The 20,670-nt window shown below is 57.0% G+C and overlaps 1 pseudogene; it reads left to right on the top strand.

The window, feature by feature from the left end:
- Window positions 1-18,210: 18,210 nt before the first annotated feature.
- On the top strand, window positions 18,211-19,163 carry LOC139001599 (large ribosomal subunit protein eL6 pseudogene; annotated as a pseudogene).
- Window positions 19,164-20,670: the final 1,507 nt, after the last annotated feature.

Here is a 20,670-nt window from a genome sequence, read left to right as displayed (position 1 = left end):
TGGCCAGCAATGAGCCCAGGATGAGCCCAGGATGAGCCGAGGATGAGCTAATATTTGCCAACAGAAAGGGCTCCCTCCAGAGTAAACAGGAGGGCGGTGCTGCCGGGTCCCTGGTGGCCGGGAGCCGACTGCGGACCTGCTGCCCTTCCGGACGGACGTGGCCAGAAACACAGAGGAGGCCGCTGGCTCTGGGCTCAGCTCCAACCCCCGAGCTGGCACGGAGGTTTCCCGTGCGGTATGGAGCCGGGCCCTGGGGCTGAAATCTGCCCGCCCCGGGCGCAGGGAGGCGCAAATGGCTCCAGAGTCCCCACCGAGAGGAAGCCGGGCAGATGTCCCGGCACCGTCCCGCAGGCAGGACTGGTGGGCAGCCGGGGGCAAGGGAGACCCTGCATTTGGAGCTGAAGACCTGTCATAGGTTCGCCATCACTGACATGGATGGACCGGGGAACAGTCTGCTCAGACAGAAAAGATGAGAGCCCTATGATGTCGCTCACGGGTGGGATATAGAACTGAAACTCGTGAACACAGACAGCAGGGCGGTGGTTGCCAGAGGGAAGGGGGTGGGGAGGGGAGGGGGCCCTCATCTGAGGGGACAGGAGAAGATGTGACTGTGGGTGGGGGGCACACGGTGCAATACACAGGTCCGGTCACATAGAAACCCACACCTGAAACGTGTATGTTCCTGTTGACTAATGTGGCCCCCATCAATCTATATATATAAAAGCCTAAGCAACCGTTGTGACCAGACGACCGGATGACTGGCCGGTAGCTATGACCTGCACTGACCACCAGGGGGCCGACGCTCAATGCAGGAGCTGCCCCCTAATGCTCAGTGCGCTCCCACAGCCAACCTCCCGCAGCCGGCCAACCTCCCACGGTCCCTCCGCCCCGCCAGCCCCCCATTGGCCCCGATTGGGACTGGACCAGACCCCGATCGGCCCCGATTGCCAGACAGGCTGAGAGACCTCACCCGTGCATGGATTCGTGTACCGGGCCTCTAGTTTAATAATAACAAATAAAAATTTTTAAATAAATAAGTAAAGGCAAGGCCCAGACAAGGTGGGCGACGGGGCCAGCGTCCTTCCTCGCGGGGGTGCACTGAGCGGGCACCAGGCGGGAAGGACACTCCACCCCCTCACCCATCCGCTCAGCCCCTCGCTGCTCGCTGCTCCCCCAGGTCCCACCCGAGTCCCTGGATACCAGCGGCATGGCCGCCCCTGCGTTAGGAGCCTTACAGCCATTCGTTCCTCTCCCAGGTGCCTCCTGAATAGTTCAGGACTCAGAGCCGTGAGCCACGGCAGAGCCAGACGAGGGTCCCGGGAGATAGAAGTGACCACAGAGCTTGAGGCCCCTCCGAGCCACTCAAGGATTCCCGAAACGATCCGACACCACGGCCCTGAGCTTATGCTGGAAAAGCTTTTAGAGACCATGAAAAATCAACGCCTCCACCGAGGCGTTAAGTGGAAAATCTCACACCTCGCAGACCGGCAGCCGGGCTCCTGGCTGGCAGGCCCCTCCTCCTGGCAGGACCTGGAGCAGCCTGCCGCCTCCCTGTGCCCGCAGCATCGCTCGGGTGTGGCTGACGGGAGTGACGGGGGCGGGGGCTGTGCTGTCCTGTATGAGAGGTGAGCACACGCCCAGCGCCCACCCGCCAACTCCCGCACTGCCAGGCTCCGTGAGACTCCTCGGTCAGTCCCACCCCAGAGCCGAACCCCTCGGCGAGGGATGCGGGCGGTGCTCCCACCTGGAGACGCTGTCCCTGCTCCCTGAGAACCCGGGGGCTCCCCGTCCACCTTTGCTCTGAGCACAAGGAGCACAGATCTGTTTTTGGAGCCTCGGCGCCTGTTTGATGAAAGAATTTTGAGTTGGTAAAGGGGGACTTTAAAAACTGTGCTAGTCCTGGCTGGTGTGGCTCAGTGGATAGAGCGTCGGCCTGCGGACTGAAGGGCCCTGTGTTTGATCCCGGTCAAAGGCACATGCCCGGGTTGCAGGCTCGACCTCCAGTAGGGGGGATAGGAGCATGCAGGAGGCAGCTGATCAATGATTGATGTTTCTATCTCTCTCTCCCTCTCCCTTCCTCTCTGAAATCAATTAATTATTTTTTTTAAAAAATAAAGGGGAACACCAATAGTACCAAACATGATGAGACTTTCGAAGGGAAGTCCCCGATTCCCTTGCAGCACCGCTTGAACCGTGAGCGCGTCTGCGTGCCGACGAAGGACGTGCACCTCGCAGTGAAAACAGTCCTTCTGTTCTGGAGAACGCAGTCCCCGCCCCCGTACCCCCCCAGCTATGCTGAGACATAACGGGCCCAGGTTACTGTGTGGGGTCCAGGTGTCCATGTGCTGACCTGGTGCAGGTAGAGATGGCCAAATGAGTCCCCCCATGGCCTCGCTTAGCACCTTCATCATATCCCATCACTTCTGATGAGAATATGTAATGTCGCTGCTCTCAGCCACTTCCCAGTATATTTTGCAGCATTATTAACTATGTATCAACAATGACCAACTACCCAGTCCGGCTACTTCTTTCCTTTTATTTCCAGGTTTCACTTTTCATGGGGTTTTCACATGTGATTCTCTGTTTTTAAGTGTAATTGTATCCATTGCACCAAAGCAGAAAGGAGATAAATTCAAAAAAGTATCACTTTTCACACCATCCCTCCTCTACCTTCTGTCTGTCCCCTCAGTGGTCGCCATTTTTATTGGTTGTACTTAAAAAGTAGCAAACCATGTACACGGTCCACACCTGGACTTTTCTCCATGTAACAGTTTATGCTGGAGATCATTCCTTATCTTCCCATCGATACTTCTCTCTCCCCCTCCCTCCAGCGAAGGAGAGAGTTGAGCTCAGTATGTTGCACAGATCGAAGGGTAATACTCAACGCCGTGGCACAAACGCATGTGCCGGAGTTGCCAACACCTCCGTCCGCCTGCACATTACCGCCGTGCAGCCATCAGGAGGGGCCTTAAGGCAGACCCCTTCAGAAAGCCCTCCTTGTGTCCTCGCTGGTTAGACTCAGCCGCTAGAGCGTCGGCCTATGGACTGAAGGGTCCCAGGTTCGATCCCCAGTCAGGGCACACGCCCAAGTTGCAGGCTCGATCCCCAGTGTGGGGCGTGCAGGAGGCAGCCAGCCCATGATTCTCTCTCATCACTGATGCTCCTATCTTTCCCTCTCCCTCTCCCTTCCTCTCTGAAATCAATAAAAATATAAATAAATACATACATACATACCTACACACATCTATACGTAAATCAATAACAAAGGAAGTCCTCTTTGTCAGTGGGGAGGAGCGCTGGGGCCTAACCTGTCGTCGTCACCTGGGCAGCCCCACTGGGGTCCGAGGCGCCCAGGTCCTCGCCAGCCCTCGGGGGGCGCGTCTTTCTCCCCTCGGCGGCCTGGCAGGCGGGGAGCGGCGTGCCACCGCGGTCTCCGTTTCCGAGTTTCTGTCTAACGCTGTTGAGCCTCTTCTCTCAGCTTCTTCGCCTGGGGAGTGTCACCTGCGGGGAGGCGTCTGCTCGGATCCCTCACCCGCTTCACCGGGTTGCTTTTCTCGCCACCGTGGAGCTGTCAGAATTCGCCGCGGGTCTGGGGCGCGAGACCTGAAGCAGCCTCCGCACGCCAGGCCTGGGTGCCTGGACCCCGCGTGCCACACCTGCCCGGCTGTGCCCCCCGCGCCTTCCTCCCCGGTCTCCTCGGCCTCCTCTCTTGTTCCTGATCCGTTCTGTTCGTGCATCAGTCTCATTATTTTCCCAGATCATCTCCTGGGGCTTTATTGGTTTGCTTTATTGCGCATTTGCCTCCCGTCCCATTTCCTGGCGCTTTTGTCTTTGTGACGCCTTCCCTCCTATCTCCTTCGGTCCGGGCTTCATTCTCTTTTCCCGGCTTCTTCCCAGTGAAATCTCAGTTATTGATTTTTCCCGGCCTTTCTGTCCGTACACAGGGCTGCACGTCCCCTGCTGCGGTCCGTCCCCGGCCGCCTGTGCGCATAACGGGATGTGTCTGCATTACCATTTAGTTAAAAATATCTTCTAATTTCCCAATTCCCCTGTGACTTCTTGTGGGGCCGGGCTCCTCGGGAGCATGTGTGTGGCTTCCTTGCGAAGCAGCGGAGGCTTTCTCGTTCTCGTTTCGGGGTTGGTTTCCGGCTTCATCGCCCTGTGCTCGGAGTGCACCGCCCGGGCACCTCGGTCCCTTGGAAAGGGTCAGGCCGTGCTTTCTGAGCTGCTGATGGTCAGCGGGCAGGGCCCTGGGTTTGTCTACTGCAGCGAAGAGCGGGCGTGTTCTCTCACGCCAGCCTCATCACTCATGTGCATCAGGGCAAGTTATCAACTGTGCCGCACAGAGCGCCCAGCCCCCACAGGTCACCTTGTCTGAGAAAACCTCTCCGCGTCCCTCCCGTGACCGCTGCGTCACTGCCACTTCCCGGTTTTGTATTTTCTCAGGTTGCGGCCTGAGTCTGGAGTAGGAACTTCCTGTCATGCTGAGGGGGTCCCCTCCCACCTGCTTCACGTACTGGAGGCTGCGAGGTATTGCATCTGGGAAAACAGCCCCGACTTGTGATAAAGAACAGTGCTTGGGCCCTGGCCGGTGTGGCTCAGTGGACAGAGCGTCGACCTGCGGACTGAAGGATCCAGGTTCAATTCTAGTCAAGGGCACGTACCTGGGTTGCAGGCTCGATCCCCAGTGTGGGGCATGCAGGAGGCAGCTGATCCATGGTTCTCTCTCATCATTGATGTTTCTGTCTCTCCCCCTCTCCCTTCCTCTCTGAAACCAATAAAAAATATTTTTAAAAAATAAATAAAAATAGAAATCAATGGAAAAATAGCCTCGGGTGAGGATTAACAAAAATAAAAATTATTAACCATGTGCTGAGCCCCAGGCACATGCCAGAGGGGAGGTGGGGGCACAGCCCTGGCTCAGGAGCAATGGACAATCTGACTAGGAAAGTGACAGGCTCCTAACCAACCAGGAGGACTCACCAGGGGGGCGGGGCTTGGCTGAGCCTTGGAGGAGGATGTGCGGGTGGAGAAGGGACCAGAGGAGCCACCCACCGGGCAGTGGGATCAGTGGGCCAAGGGCAGCGAGTAGTCTGGGGGGGTGGGGACTGTGGGCACAGGCGCGGCAGCCAGAGGACGGGGGCCAGGCAGGAATCCGCGAAGAAAGCCTGGTCCTGGGTGCTTGAGGGTCTCACTTTTTTTAAAATATATTTTTATTGATTTCAGAGAGGAAGGGAGAGGGAGAGAGAGAAACACCAATGAGGAGAGAGAATCATTGATCACTGCCTCCTGCACGCCCCAGAGTGGGGATCGAGCCCGCAACCCGGGCCTGTGCCCTGACCGGGAATCGGACCGTGACCTCCCGGTTTCTAGGTCGACGCTCAGACCCTGAGCCCCGCCGGCCGGGCCACAGTGAAGCTTCGGAGCAGCCGCCAGGCTCTGGTCCGGAGGGGCCTCGCCGTTTCCCGTGCACCAGCCGTGGACAGGCTCTGGTTCCCCCGCCGACAGGCTGCACGCCCACAGCCAGGACGTCAGGAGCTGCCACGCGACCTCCAAGCCTAAATCCACGTCCCTTCTCATCCAACGCTGCGTTCACCGAACTCTCTCGCCCGCCACCCACCCGGAGGCAAACCACATGAGGCAGCACCCAGGGACCTCTCACTCGGCCGGGTCCCCAGGCCCCCCCTTGTGATTCGGGGGGCGGGGCGCTGGGGAGGGACCCAGGTTTCGCCAACTGTGCCTGCATCCTTCCTGGCAGTTGCTATAGAAACCGCCGCCGCCTTGCTCTCCCTCGCCTTCGCGATGTTAATAAACAGCCTCGTTATTTCGCAGAAAGCACTTTGCAGAAGCAGCCGCCCCGCAGTTTCCTCCTGATCCAAACGAGGGAGGAGAGACTGCGGGGCCCTTTAATTGGCCGTGGCGGGGGGCGGGGGGCGGGGGGCGGGGGGCGGGGGGCTACGACTCGCGTGTGCACTGGGCTGGTTTTATGTTTTGTGCCTGAGAAAGTGACGTCCCGCCACCATCACGCATCGCCAACACCCCACGACCCTGAGGCGTGGGCCAGGAGTCCACTCCGCCCTGCCCCCGCCACAGAAATCGCGGTGGAAGGTGCTAGAAGGGTCACGACTTCCGGTCAGCGGGGCTGGGCCACCGGAAGGACCAATCTGTTTCTCGGCCTAACGTCACCGATGAGAGGAAGGCCCAGCCCTGGCCGCCTGCGTGGCCCGAGCAGCCTCCTCGCCTTGCGGCCTCTCGTCCTGGCATCTGGAGGTGAAGGTCATGCGAGGCCTCACTGAGGAAGCATGTGTGTGAGTGTGCGTGTGTGTGCGTGGGTGTGCGTGTGTGAGTGTGCATGTGTGAGTGTGCGTGTGAGTGTGCATGAGTGTGTGTACGTGTGTGTGAGAGTGTGTGTGCGTGAGTGTCTGCATGTGAGTGTGTGTGTGAGTGTGCGTATGTGTGAGTGTGCATGTGGGTGTGGGTGTGCGTGAGTGTGCGTGTGAGAGAGTGTGTGTGTGCGAGTGTGAGTGTGTGTGTGTGTGTGAATGTGTGTGCGCATGTGTGTGCATGTGTGTGAGTGCATGAGTATGGATGCGTGTGTGTAAGTGTGCATGTGTGTGAATGTGAGTGTGCATGTATGTGTGTGAGTGTGTGCGTGAGTGTGCATGTGTCAGCCTGGCCCAGGAGAGGCAGCCGAAGTGCCTGGGGACACATATGCGGAGATGCAGAGAACAGCCAGTCACGTGGGGACAGCAGTGCCCAGAGCAGCTGCGGTCCTGAGACCTCCTGTCCATAACCGTCGCTCACGGGGCCGGGGATATATGCAAACACCCGCCACGCCGCGGTGACTGCTCCCCTGCGTCCAGCTCGGCGTGTGCTGGGCATCCCGGGGGACGTGATGTAGGGACCACAAGCTGAAAGCTGCTGCCCGCCCAGGAGCTGAGGTCACGATAAGGGGCTGCACCCCAAGGAGCGGGGTGTCCTCTGGCAGAAACACTGGATTTCCTTCCAGGGAAGCAGCCCTGGAGAGCGGGGGTCCCGGGGGAGGGGGGTCCCAGAGGCAGGGTCCTGGGGGAGGGGGGTCCCAGAGCCGGGGTCCCAGAGGCGGGTGCAGAGGGAATGGGGAGCAGACACAAGAGGCAGACCCCGGGGTCAGGCCGTCTCCTGAATAAATAGCCTGGGGTCCGGGTAAGTCCATTTCCTCCCCAGCATGAGCCCCTCCAGAGCCAGAGCCAGGTCCGGCCCAGGGGAGCCCCAGGGGCCTGCGGGCAGCGCTCAGCCGGGTCCATTACGTCTGAGTCCAAGGTCAAAGCCAGAGCAGGAGCCCCAGGAGCGGAGCCCGGCCCCGAGGGAACTCAGGAAACAAAACACAACTGCCAGGTAATTTTCAGGATTCTCCTCTGGGACCGAATTCCCATTGCGTCAGAGAACCAAGTTCGCCAGGGGTCTGGAAGTGGGGATTCGGGCACCCGCCCCCGCAGGCAGAGCAGGGGACAGCTGCGATGATTCAGGACGCAGCCAGGGGAGGAGGCCCTGCGGCCAGGCTCCCGCCACCCACAGCTCTAACGGGGGCTGGACACACCTGCCTCCAGACAGCTCAGCCACCGAGCGGATGCTGGGCCTGATCTGTGGGCACCGGGCATCCTCAGTCTCTTCTCTCTCTGCATCAACGGGCATCCCTGGGCATCCACAGGCATCCATGGGCATCACGGGGCATCACTGGGCATCCACAGGCATCCACGGGCATCCACAGGCATCCCTGGGCATCCACGGGCATCCACAGGCATCCACAGGCATCCACGGGCATCACTGGGCATCCACAGGCATCCACAGGCATCCACGGGCATCCACGGGCATCACTGGGCATCCACAGGCATCCACAGGCATCCACGGGCATCCACGGGCATCACTGGGCATCCAAAGGCATCCACGGGCATCCCTGAGCATCACTGGGCATCCACATGCATCCACAGGCATCCACAGGCATCCACGGGCATCACTGGGCATCCACAGGCATCCACAGGCATCCACGGGCATCACTGGGCATCCACAGGCATCCACAGGCATCCACGGGCATCCCTGGGCATCCACAGGCATCCATGGGCATCCACAGGCATCCACGGGCATCCCTGGGCATCCACAGGCATCCACGGGCATCCCTGGGCATCCACAGGCATCCACGGGCATCCCTGGGCATCCACAGGCATCCACGGGCATCCCTGGGCATCCACAGGCATCCACAGGCATCCCTGGGCATCCATAGGCATCCATGGGCATCCCTGGGCATCCACGAGCATCCCTGGGCATCCATAGGCATCCACGGGCATCCCTGGGCATCCACAGGCCTCCACGGGCATCCCTGGGCATCCACAGGCATCCACAGGCATCCACGGGCATCCCTGGGCATCCATAGGCATCCATGGGCATCCCTGGGCATCCACGAGCATTCCTGGGCATCCATAGGCATCCACGGGCATCCCTGGGCATCCACAGGCATCCCTGGGCATCCACAGGCATCCATGGGCATCACTGGGCATCCACAGGCATCCACAGGCATCCACAGGCATCCCTGGGCATCCACAGGCATCCACGGGCATCACTGGGCATCAATGGGCATCCATGGGCATCAACAGGCATCCATGGGCATCCACGTGCATGGGTGAGAGTGCCTGCAGGCCCTGGGGGACCTCACATGAGCACAGACCTGGTCACTGGGGGCCCTGGGCACAGGGGTGTGGTTTGTCATCTTGGCAGAAAACCTGTCCTCACATGCAGACCCCTCGGGGAGACCTAGGACCCCGGTGACCTCGCTGCTGTAGACGGCGAGGGCCTGGCCTGAAAGAACGAGGCTGCCTTTCCCCAGAGGCCCCTGGGTGAGGGGACAGGCAGCTGTCCCATGTGCGTCACTACACCAACATTTGCGACGTGTTTTAAATTCTTTATGGAGCCAAAACCGGTTTGGCTCAGTGGATAGAGCGTCAGCCTGTGGACTGAAGGGTCCCGGGTTCGATTCCGGTCAAGGGCATGTACCTGGGTTGGGGGCACATCTCCCGTGGGAGATGTGCAGGAGGCAGCTGGTCGATGTTTCTCTCCCATCGATGTTTCTAACTCTCTATCTCTCTCCCTTCCTCTCTGTAAAAAATCAATAAAATATATTTTTTAAAAAATAAATAAATAAATAAATTCTTTATGGAACAAGGTCAGGGTTAAATGAATAACAAAATAATAATATATTCGTGTAGCTCAATCACAGGCTGTGTGCAGTTTCATCCCCCCTTTCACCTAACGCTGAGGTACGAGCGGCTCCCCTGTTATGATGGGTCCTGGGCTAGTTCATCACCGCGAGGCTCCTCCCAGCGCCGCCATTTCCCGAAGCCCGTTGCTGTGGTGGCCGCGTATTTCCGGGCCCCGGAGAGGCTCCAGGGCGCGTCTGACACACGAGTAACAGCCAGCGCTTGGTGTTTCCTGTCCGCCCAAGGGGTTGAGCATCGACCTATGAACCAGGAGGTCATGGTTCGATTCCCCATCAGGGCACAGGCCCAGGTTGCGGGCTCGATCCCCAGTGTGGGGCGTGCAGGAGGCAGCCCATCCATGTTTCTCTCTCATCGGTGTTTCTATCTCTCTATCCCTTTCCCTTCTTCTCGTTCTAAAAAAATCAATAAAAACAAATTTAAATAAATAAAAGAGATCAATAACAATATACAAGGCAGTACCAGCCCTAAGTAAAAGCGAGTGAGAGTGAGTGTGTGTGTGTGTGTGTGTGTGTGTACACGTGTGCGCCTCACACTCACTCGGGGGGGAACTCTGAGATGTTGACCTGCTGTGAACATGGGTAGCAGCAGCGCCACCGAGGGCCCCTCCTGGCCACGCTCCGTGGTGCGGGAGCACCATGCCCAGCGGCTTGCTGGCATTGCGCTACCTGGCAGCCAGCAGTGCCTGGGAGAGACGGAGGAGGACCCGTCTGCGGGCCCCGCGGGGCAAGCACCCCCAGGAGGAAGGACCCAGGCTCTCTCTGCACCTCCCCAGGGTCCTCTCCAAAGCCACCCGGCCAGGGGGCGCGGTGGAGGTGTTTGCCAGCAGGTCTGACGGGCTCCCTGCACCCCACACCCTGCAGGAGCCAGGCCTCACCTGGCACCGGGCGCCCGGTGCCCAGCAGATTAGCGTGCGCTGTGCCGGGCAGGTTGCCTTCCTGTCTGTTAGATTCACAGCTGTATATGGAACACAACAGCCTGTGAAATGCAATAAATCTGGAGTTGCCTCTCAATTTCAGCAATAATAATTAGCAAATTAAAATAGAAATGTCACCACAAACCCATAAAAGTTCTTAAGTGCAGGATGGGGAAGTCTCTCAGGCACAGAAATGGCTTTTGTCCGTGTAACACCCGGGGCCGACAGGCTGTCAAATGTTCCTCGAGACGGCCATTGGGCCCGGAGAGCCCGCGCGGCGCTGATGAATCCCGGGTCGGCTGCCGTTCCGTGTCAGCGAGCTAACATAACTGTGTAATCAAGCCTGCTTTATGGGGCCTGGAATACGTGGACGGCGGCTGGAGCCATCGCTCTAACAAGGCCGAGGGGAGCGGGGAGCCTGCCAGCCAGCCGCAACTCGGCTTCCTCGTGGCCAGCACCCTGGCCGCCAAGCATCCGTTTGGCCAAATGAGGGGAGGCCTGGGAAATCACGCGCAAATCGCGCACCATCTGGCTGGCATTTGGGAGAGCTGGAACCGACGACGGCCCGTGGCTCGCTCACGGCAGCACCTCCCACGGAGGCCCCCCAAGCAGCTCTGATGCTCTGCTCCGAGTACCCGCCCCTTTCCCAATTGCAAAAATCCAAGCTCGAGCACCCCGGCTTTCCCGAGAACTTCAGATGGTGGCGTGGCCGCCCCCACGATGCAAAAGGGTGCCTGTAACAGTAAGTCATTAAGCCGGTGCTTTCGTCTCTGACTGCGCAGTGAGGGCCGGACGGAGCCTCCTGCCGGGAACAAAGCCTGTGTTACTCGGAGCTCTCCAGAGAAGCGCACCCCGTGGGATGCCTACATCCACACAGACCTAAGTAGGAAGAGATTTATTGTAAGGACTTGGCTCGCATGACTGTGGATGCTGACACGCCCCAGGATGTGCAGGGCGAGTGGGCAAGCTGCAGACCCAGGACCCCATGTGTAGTTCCATGTGAAGGCAGGCAGGCTCAAGACCCACAAATGGCCAGTGTCGCTGATAAAAAATAAAAATTAAGAAAAAAACAGACATTTACCCTGGCCGGTTTGGCTCAGTGGATAGAGCATCAGCCCGTGGACCGAAGGGTCCCGGCTTCGATTCCAGTCAAGGGCAGGTACCTTGGTTGCAGGTTCTCCAGCCCTGGTCGGGGTGCGTGCAGGAGGCAACCAATCGATATGTCTCTCTCGCATGGATGTTTCTCTCTGTCTCTCCCTCTCCCTTCCACTCTCTCTAAAAATGAGCGGAAAAACATCCCCAGGTGAGAATATCTTTTGCTGGTGTTTGTTCAGTAGTGGACTCTTCCATTGCTTGGGCGTGGTTCGTCCAGGTATGGCGTGAGCATAGTTGTTAGGAATGAAATAGCTTCTATGATCAGGACGGTATGTATGTTTCTCTTCTCCATCTTCTTGTAACTCCTCATGCTTTGCTGCCCTAGCTTCACCCTGGAGACTCACTGCCTTTGCTCCACCCCGAGGACTGAGAGGGGACCCCGCTCCGTGTTTGGGGTTTGGGGTTCCTTAAGGACATGTGACTGCCTTTGGCCCACCCCGCGGCCTGGGAGGGGTGCTCTCCGTGGTCCTGAAGAAGGACACCTGACCGCCTTTGGCTCACCCCGCTGCCTGGGTGCTCTCCGTGGTACTGAAGGAGGAAAGGTGACCGCCTTTGGCCCACCCCGCTGCCTGGGTGCTCTCCGTGGTCCTGAAGCACAGGTGGGGATGAGGGCAGTTGTTTCCGGCTCGGCTGGTGCTGGCAGAGCTGCCTCTCGTTAACCTCTCCCTTTGATTTTCCAGGTGCTCTGGTAGCTATAACGCCGCCCTAAGAGTCTTCCTGGACCCACACCAAGAATGTATTGATCCCCCATAAACGACGCACGTGCCAGGAGAGAAGGGCCAAGCATGCGTCACCCTCAAGCGTCCCTCACAAACCCCCCCAATGATGTCCATCCTTTTCAAGAAGACACTGTCGGCCTGAGGACTGAAGGGTCCCGGGTTCGATTCTGGTTGAGGGCACAGGCCTGGGTTACGTGCTCGATCCCCAGTAGGGAGCCTGCAGGAGGCAGCTGATCAATGATTCTCATCATTGATGCTTCTATCTCTCTCTCCCTCTCCTTTCCTCTCTGAACTCAATTAAATAAATATTTTTTAAAAAAAAAAGAAGAAGAAAAGAAGAGACTGATGGCTCTGTCCAGGTAGCTCACTTGGTTAGAGTGTCGTCCCCATAGGCCAAGGTTGCGGATTCAATACCCAATCAGGGCACATAAAAGAATCAGCCAATAAATGCACAAGTGCATGGAACAACAAATATCTGTGTCTCGCTCTCTTTCTCTTTCCAATCAGTACATTTTTTAAAAAGAAAGAAAAGGCTGATGGTTCACCCATTCCCACTCCTTTATCCATCCTTGCCAGACGGTCTCTCTGCTCCCAAACTCACCTGCACCTTGCATCTTTGGGGCGTGCATCTGGCCAGGAGTTTTTGGACAGGACCCCTTTGAGGGCCTCCTCTCAGGCAGTGCTGGGATTCCCTTTAGCCTAGATGACGTCTTGGCTCGGGAAAACAGGTGAGCCTGGGGGAGAAGCCCCCGTCCAGTTCACACCTGCACGTCGGTGAGGGCCGCCCGCCTAAAGCAGCCCCTCCCCTGCTGCTCAGCCATGTCAGGCTGTTTATTCCTGCACAGCACTCACCACAAAATGCCTGTGTCACTCGCTAACCGCCGAGCCCTATAAAGCAGGACCTTGTTTTTCGCATCCACTGAAGTATTCCAAATACCTAACAAACCCTGACATATGGTGGGCAGCCAATAACTGTTTGTTAAATGAATAGATTGGGCTGTAAACTCTGATGGGAAGTCCAGAGCCGCCGGAAGGCCCCTGCCTGGAACAAGTCCCACGCATTGCTCCCCTGGATGCGGAGTGGCGGGCTTCCAGTTCTGTCTCAGGCGCTGCCCTGAATGCCCAGGGGTGGGTACCTGGACCTCGCCCCTGCTCGGTCAGAATAAGTCATTTTTGCCTGTTTTATATATTGTGATTCCATGAACATTTTTGTTTAGAAAAAAAAAAGGAATATCGTTGTTTTTCAAATGTCTACAAGTCACTCATCTAGGCTTCAATTGAGAAAGAAACTGTGTCATTTTAACTAGGCATTTTTGCAAAGCCAACACAGACACCCTTTCAGATCTCACACTCGGAGTCTGCAAATATTTTTAATCTCCCTGCATGTTAGGAAAGCTTTATAAAGCAACGAATTTGGTTTTGTTATGTTTTTGTTTTATTTTAAAGAGAGAGGAAGGGAGAGGGATAGAGATAGAAACATTGACCAGCTGCCTCCTGCACATCCCTACGGGGGATCAAGTCCACAACCCGGGCCTGTGCCCTGAGCAGGAACCCAGCCAGTGACCTCTTGGCTCACGATCAAGGCTCAACCAGCCAGGGTAAGCAACAAATTTGTTGATTCCAGAGTCGGAGGTAGGAGGTAGGAGGTTGGACAAGAGAATCTCTATCTTATTTAATTGGCGCCTCTCTCTTCTGCTCTCATCAAAGGCTGTGGAGAATCCTGCTGCCCACATAGACAGCGAAAGCAAAGCACTGAGAACAAAAGAGGTGGCCGAGGCAGCTGAGCAGCAGGGCGGCCCCTGCAGAGAACGGAATGTGCTGGAGGCAGCAGCGATGACAGGCAGGTGCGATGACAGGCAGGTGCGCGGGGCCGGGAGCCAGAGGTCACACGCCCCTGCCACGGAGAGTGGGGACCGGACCAGCGGCTGCTTCCAGTGGCCAGGGCTCCTGCTTCCCCCACTCTGCCTCCGCCTGAGGGTCTGGGCCTTCCTGAGTGGTCACCCCATCACGGAACAGCACAGACCCGCTTCCCTCACTAGGTGATCAAACTCACGGACGTGATGTCTTTCACACACAGCACAGGCCGCTGACCCACCTTGTGGGGGGGGATGGAGTGACTTGGACCCCACCCCTTTCTCCCTCGCTCAGTCCCCCTGGCAGACAGGTGGGGACAAAATGCACCCAGGATCCAAGACAGGATTCTCAGCGTGGCTTCTGGACTCGCTGAACTTTACAAAGTGGTGAATTCGGTGCTGAAAACAGAGCGTGAATAGCTCTTCTCAGAGGAATCCCACCCCCCCCCCCCCGCCCCCCGCCTATGAAGGCAGGGGTTGTGAGTCTAGATGGGATGTTAGCTCTGCAGAGGGCGGAGCCTGGTCCCTAGGGAGAGAGCACCTGGCTAACTGCTGTTTCATCACCACGTGATCGCCCTTTGCAGCCCCAATGCAACGCGACAGGACACAGCGACCGGACGGCACAGGCGGGAACTGGGTCACGTACTGGGCTCTCGCTGGGAAAACGCTAGTGGCTGCCCTTACCGAGCATGAAAGGGAATCTCGGTGCCAGCTCCCCTCCACCTCAGACCTTCCTGTGTGGCTTGGGCACCGTTTAACACAAACCCCTCGGCCCCATCCAGCATCCACCGAGTCTCAGCACGTCCGGCCAGCCTCCCCCGGGACACCCAGGAGCAGGCCAGCCTCCCCCAGACACCAGGAGCCGGGCTGCTCTCTGCCCTGCGGGGCGGCCCGTTCCCTCTCTGAATACCTCCCACTTTGAGGCGCACCCGCCTTTTATCAGAAGAAAACCAATTTCTCTGACACCTTAGTCCTGCACTGATGTCACAAAGAGAACCAGCTATTTCCCATCTTCACCTCCAACATTCAGAGGCACCCGCTCCCCACCTTTGCTTTCCCAGGGTGAACATTGCTTGCTGTCCAGCCTCTTCAGGGCCTGTTAGATGTGTAAACGATGGTGTGAAGTGTCCCAGACCCTCAAGGCATCGCAAATACTAATATCTCCAACCCAACAGGGAACACAATGAGACCGACCAGTTTGGAACACTGTAGGACCGACCAGTATAGAGCACAGTAGGACTGAACAGTTTGGAACATGGTAGGACCGACCAGTATGGAACACAGTAGGACTGACCAGTTTGGAACATGGTAGGACCGACCAGTATAGAACACAGTAGGACTGACCAGTATGGAACACAGTAGGACCAACCAGTATGGAACACAGTAGAACTGACCAGTTTGGAACACAGTAGGACTGACCAGTATGGAACATGGTAGGACTGACCAGGATGAAGCATAGTAGGACCAACCAGTATGGAACACAGTGAGACTGACCAGTATAGCACACAGTAGGACCAAACAGTATGGAGCACAGTGGGACCGACCAGTATGGAGCACAGTAGGACCCACCAGTTTGGAACACAGTGGGACCAACCAGTATGGAACACATTGAAACTGACAAGTATAGTACACAGTAGGACCAAACAGTATGGAGCACAGTGGGACCGACCAGTATGGAGCACAGTAGGACCCACCAATTTGGAACACAGTGAGACCAACTAGTATGGAGCACAGTGGGACTGACTAGTTTGGAACACAGTAGGACCCCCCAGTATGGAACACAGTGAGATGGACCAGAATGGAGCAGATTGGGACCCACCAGTGTGGAACACAGTAGGACCGACCAGTATGGAACAGGGTGAGACCGAGCAGCCAGATTCAGGCACTCAGGCTCAAATGCTTTCCGGCCTGTTGAGTTTCTAGAACCTGCTTTTCTCCCAATGTTGAAATTGGAACGGTTTCTTCTCTGTAATCCTCTGGAGCCGCCCCAGGCCCCACGATTCCTCACACAGCCGAGCTGTCCATCGTCCAGCCTGCAGCCCTGTGCTGCGCTCTGGTTGGATGAGAGCTAGAGACAGGCAGCTGTCCCCGCAGGCCCCGAGGGCTCCTTCCTGCTTGACTCAAAGCCAACCGCACAGGCTCGTTTCCTTCCAGATCTGACAGTATAGCACACAGTAGGACCAACTCTGCTGGGCCAACGGCCACTCGCCCGCTTTCCTGAAGACAAAGCAAGTCCCAGAGTCACAGGGGCTCCCAGGGGGTGGACCCTCATTCACCCCAAACCTTCAAGCGCCCTGCAGGCGGCCTCATCACCAGGAAAACTGCTCTCCCTCCTTCTGGACGCCCTCTCCAGGGGCAGGGGCAGGGGCAGGGACCCCGAAGGCAGCTGTCAATCACCATGTCCATCATGGCCCAGGAGGGTGAGGAGGCACCAACAAGGTCACCGATGAGGGCTGAGCCGGGCTCCGCTGTCTGAGCGCATCCCTGCCTCTCAGCCCTCCCAGCTCTCCACCCCTCAAGACCCAGGGCAGACATCCCTTCTCCTGGAATAGGCTCCTAAAGGCAGCCGCGTCCCTCCCTGGGCCGGCATTTCTGAAAACAAGTGAGTCGCGCTGTGACATCTAAAATGGGGCCCAGCCCTGGCCGGTGTGGCTCAGTGAATAGAGCGTCGGCCTGTGGACTAAAGGGTCCCGGGTTCGATTCCAGTCAAGAGCACATGCCCAGGTTGTGGGCTCGATCCCCAGGAGGCAGCGTGCAGGAGGCAGCAGATCAATAATTCTCCCTCATCATTGATGTTTCTATCCTCTATCCCTCTCCCTTCCTCTCTGAAACCAATAAAAATATATTTTTTAAAAATAAAATTAAAATGGGGCCCAAAGGTGGCAGGAACCGGGCTGTCCCGTGACTTTGTGTGCCCATCGGGATGGCTGTAAGGAAAACAAGCCATGAAATACCGCGCTGCATCGCGGGCGGCCCACAGTCAGCTTCGCTGCTGATTAAAACGGCCGTCCAACCAGCTCTTATGTTTCCCTCGGGGCTGGACGAGAGCTCTCACGGAGAGGAGGCGGGTGGAGGGCACCCCCTGCAAGGTCAGGGGCTGTGGCCGTGTCCTGTGTCTGAGGCTTGAAGGTGCCTCTGGCCCAGAACCCCCCAAAGGGGAAGCCTTGGGGGCCCTCGAATTTAGAGCTAAAGGATGACGCATGTCCAAGGACAGCGGGAGGGGGTCATGGACACCCGGCCTCACCCGACACACACCCCCCCACCCGCTCCCCATCCCTGGCACAGAGCCCTCCCCCTCCCACGCCACCAGCTCGCCCAGCACCTGGCCCGCTTCTCAGCATCTGGGGAAAGTCGCCATCGCCGGGTCGATTTGGCGCTTCCTTTGTTATTTATTTTTTTATAATTAGGGGTGGAAATCATCTAAAACCTTTACCAGTGCCCGATCTAAATGCTTAAGCCGCCTGCAAGCATTTGTTTATTGCTATTTATATTTACGTGGATTTATTATTATATTAAATCCAATTTCGTTTTAATATCAATTAAATTGAATTAAGAAAGTGCATTAAATGCTAAAGGGTGTATTAAATGTTAAACTATTAGATTATATCTACATTTGACATCATTATACGCTCACAGGAAGTTGCAGGAACAGTACGAGAGGTTCCAGGGGAGCCGGCCCCTCCCCGCAGTGTAACTCCTTTCACAGCTACAGTAGGAAACCCTCAGAGACCCCACTCCCGCCACCGGCTCCGCATGCCAGACTCACCCGGCGCCCGCAGGGCAGGGGCCCACCTGTGCTACACGAATGCCCCTCCGCACACGGGAACTCCTCACCGGCTTGGACGAGATCGGGTCTGGGCCGGCCAGGACTGGCACCGAGTGTGAGACCAGGTGAGGGTGGTGGAGGCTGCGGGCCTCATTCCAGAGCTGGTGCCGGACTCCCCTGACCTCAGAGCCAGCCGCAGGCCCACCCACTCCGCTCACCCTCCCCACCTTCCACAGTCCCCTCTCCACCCATCCCGCCAGGGAAAAGCCCAATCTTGTCTTCGTCAGGAGCTCCTATTTCCACCCTGGCCAGTTTGGCTCAGTGGGTAGAGCGTCAGCCTGCGGACTAAAGGGTCCCGGGTTGGATTCCGGTCAAGGGCACATGCCCAGGTCGTGGGCTTGATCCCCAGTAGGGGGCGTGCAGGAGGCAGCCGACCCATGATTCTGTCTCATCATTGATGTTTTTCTCTCTCTCTCTCCCTTCCTCTCTGAAATCAATAAAGTATCTTTTTTTTTAAAAAAAAGAGTTTCTGCTTAGTTCTCTTTCCCATCTTGCAAGATGGCGGGTGCAAAGAAAACCGAGAAGCCGGATGCTAAGGAGAAGAAGCCCGATACTAAGGAGAAGAAGCCTGACACTAAGGAGAAGAAACCTGAAGCCAAGAAGAAGGCCAATGCCGGCGGCAAGGTTAAGGCCCCTAAGAAGGGGAAGCCCCACTGCAGCCGAAACCCCGTCCTTGTCAGAGGAATTGGCAGATACTCCCGGTCGGCGATGTATTCACGAAAGGCCATGTACAAGAGGAAGTATTCAGCCCCTAAGTCCAGGATTGAAAAGAAAAAGGAGGAGAAAGTTCCTGCTACTGTCACAAAACCAGTTGGTGGCGACAAGAATGGCGGTACCCGAGTGGTTAAACTCCGCCAAATGCCTAGATATTATCCTACTGAAGATGTGCCTCGAAAGCTGCTGAGCCACGGCAAGAAGCCCTTCAGTGAGCATGTGCGGAGTCTGCGGGCCAGCATCCCTCCTGGGACCATTCTGATCATCCTCACTGGGCGCCACAGAGGCAAGAGGGTGGTTTTCCTGAAGCAGCGGGGCAGTGGCTTGCTACTTGTGACTGGACCTCTGTCCCTCAATCGAGTTCCTCTTCGTAGAACACACCAGAAATTTGTCATCGCCACCTCCACCAGAATTGATATCCGTGGTGTGAAAATCCCCACACATCTCAGTGATGCTTACTTCAAGAAGAAGAAGCTGCGCAAGCCCAGACACCAGGAGGGCGAGATCTTCGACACAGAGAAAGAGAAATATGAGATTACAGATCAGCGCAAGGTTGACCAGAAAGCTGTGGACTCACAAATTCTGCCAAAAATCAAAGCTGTTCCTCAGCTCCAGGGCTACCTCCGCTCTCTGTTCGCTCTCACCAATGGGCTTTATCCTCACAAACTGGTGTTCTGAATTTCTTGTAAGAACCCGATTAAAGAACTGATATGTTAAAAAAAAAAAAAAAAAGAGTTTCTGTTTCTCAGTGATACGGGACGACGGGGCTGTCCACGGTTGGGGCCCACTTCCCCCGGTGACCTCAGGGACAGATGGTTAAATGACCGCAGGTGACCCCTTCCTGCAGGGCCTCTGGGCTTCAGAAGAGTGACCAGGAAGCAGCAGCCACACTGCAGACAGCCAGGCTGTTTTCCCATTAATCCCCCTCTCCCCACCCCCCCCACCCCCGCCCGTCAACATAAAGTGTTTGGGGACCAGCCCCCTCCACACTCGGCACTCAGGCAGCCTTGGGAATCCTTGCCTCTTGCTCCTGGAGCTCCCATCAAAGCCACACCACCTGCACTGCGGCCCTGGGAGCCACAGTAGGACATCCCGGCCCCCCGCCCTGTAGAACACACCCACCCATCACGGGCCTGGGGGAGCCAGGGTCCTGGCTCAGGCTGAGAGGTGCCCCACCCCCTCGGGTCCTTTGGCCTCCTTCTTGAACCTGCCTAGGACCCCAGTTCCTGTCCCCGCCCGCCCCCCCGGCATCTCCCAGGCTTCCCACAGCACCCCTGAGAATGGAGGCCCCGGCTTCTCCCAGTGGCTCACAGACTAGCTGATGGTTTTCAGATCCCCTCAGCCATCCGTGTCCATGGCAACAGCAGCTGGCAGCCCTCCACCTCCGCAGTCTTTTCTAATCCCAGCTCCAAAGGGAACAAAGCCCACCGGCCTCCCCTGGACCTCAAACATCCCCTGAGATCACAGGCGAGGGAGGTGCGCACACGCTGCCATCAGAGCAGCCATCGGGGCCGGGCCGCACACGCCGGACATTCCCGAGAGGAGTCGGCTCCGGGCGGGCGCAGGGAAGGGAGGCGAATGAATTATAATTACAGTTAAATTCCATAAACGGCCCACCGCTGTGCTATAGACCTGAAACCAGTGTAGAATAATACAGGATGTCAAATGTAATTGTAAGTTATCAATAAATAAAATTTTAAAAATAAGTAGCGTTAAAGCCACACAGCAGGGACTCCATCAGTGGGAAGGGGGCCACGGGGGGCCTCGCCTTCCCTGACGAGAGCACAGGTCTGATGGCCATTTCCAGGGGCCACCTCGACCCCCTGCAGGTGCCAGAGCTGAGCTCCAAGACCCAAGCACCTAGGCCGTGGTCGGCAAACTGCGGCTCGCGAGCCACATGCGGCTCTTTGGCCCCTTGAGTGTGGCTCTTCCTAAGCCTTAGGAGTACCCTCATTAAGTTAATAACAATGTACCCACCTCTATAGTTTAAGTTTAATAAATTTGGCTCTCAAAAGAAATTTCAGTCGTTGTACTGTTGATATTTGGCTCTGTTGACTAATGAGTTTGCCGACCACTGGACTAGAGCATCAGTGAGGGCAACTGTATCGGTGACGGGACTGTATCAGTAAGGAGACTGTATCAGTGACCGCGACTGGATCAGCGATGGTGACTGTGTCAGCTTCGAGAGCTATCCCTGCTCTGCAGCTCACGGCCCTTGATCCTACCCCAGCGACAGCAC

Source organism: Myotis yumanensis, unplaced genomic scaffold, assembly GCF_028538775.1.
Source record: "Myotis yumanensis isolate MYYU_CA2020_CCGP unplaced genomic scaffold, mMyoYum1.0.hap1 SCAF_2, whole genome shotgun sequence".
In the NCBI taxonomy this organism is placed as follows: Eukaryota; Metazoa; Chordata; class Mammalia; order Chiroptera; family Vespertilionidae; genus Myotis; species Myotis yumanensis.
Note: the sequence above shows the minus strand (reverse complement) of the source record. Positions and strands in the feature narration are given on the sequence as shown.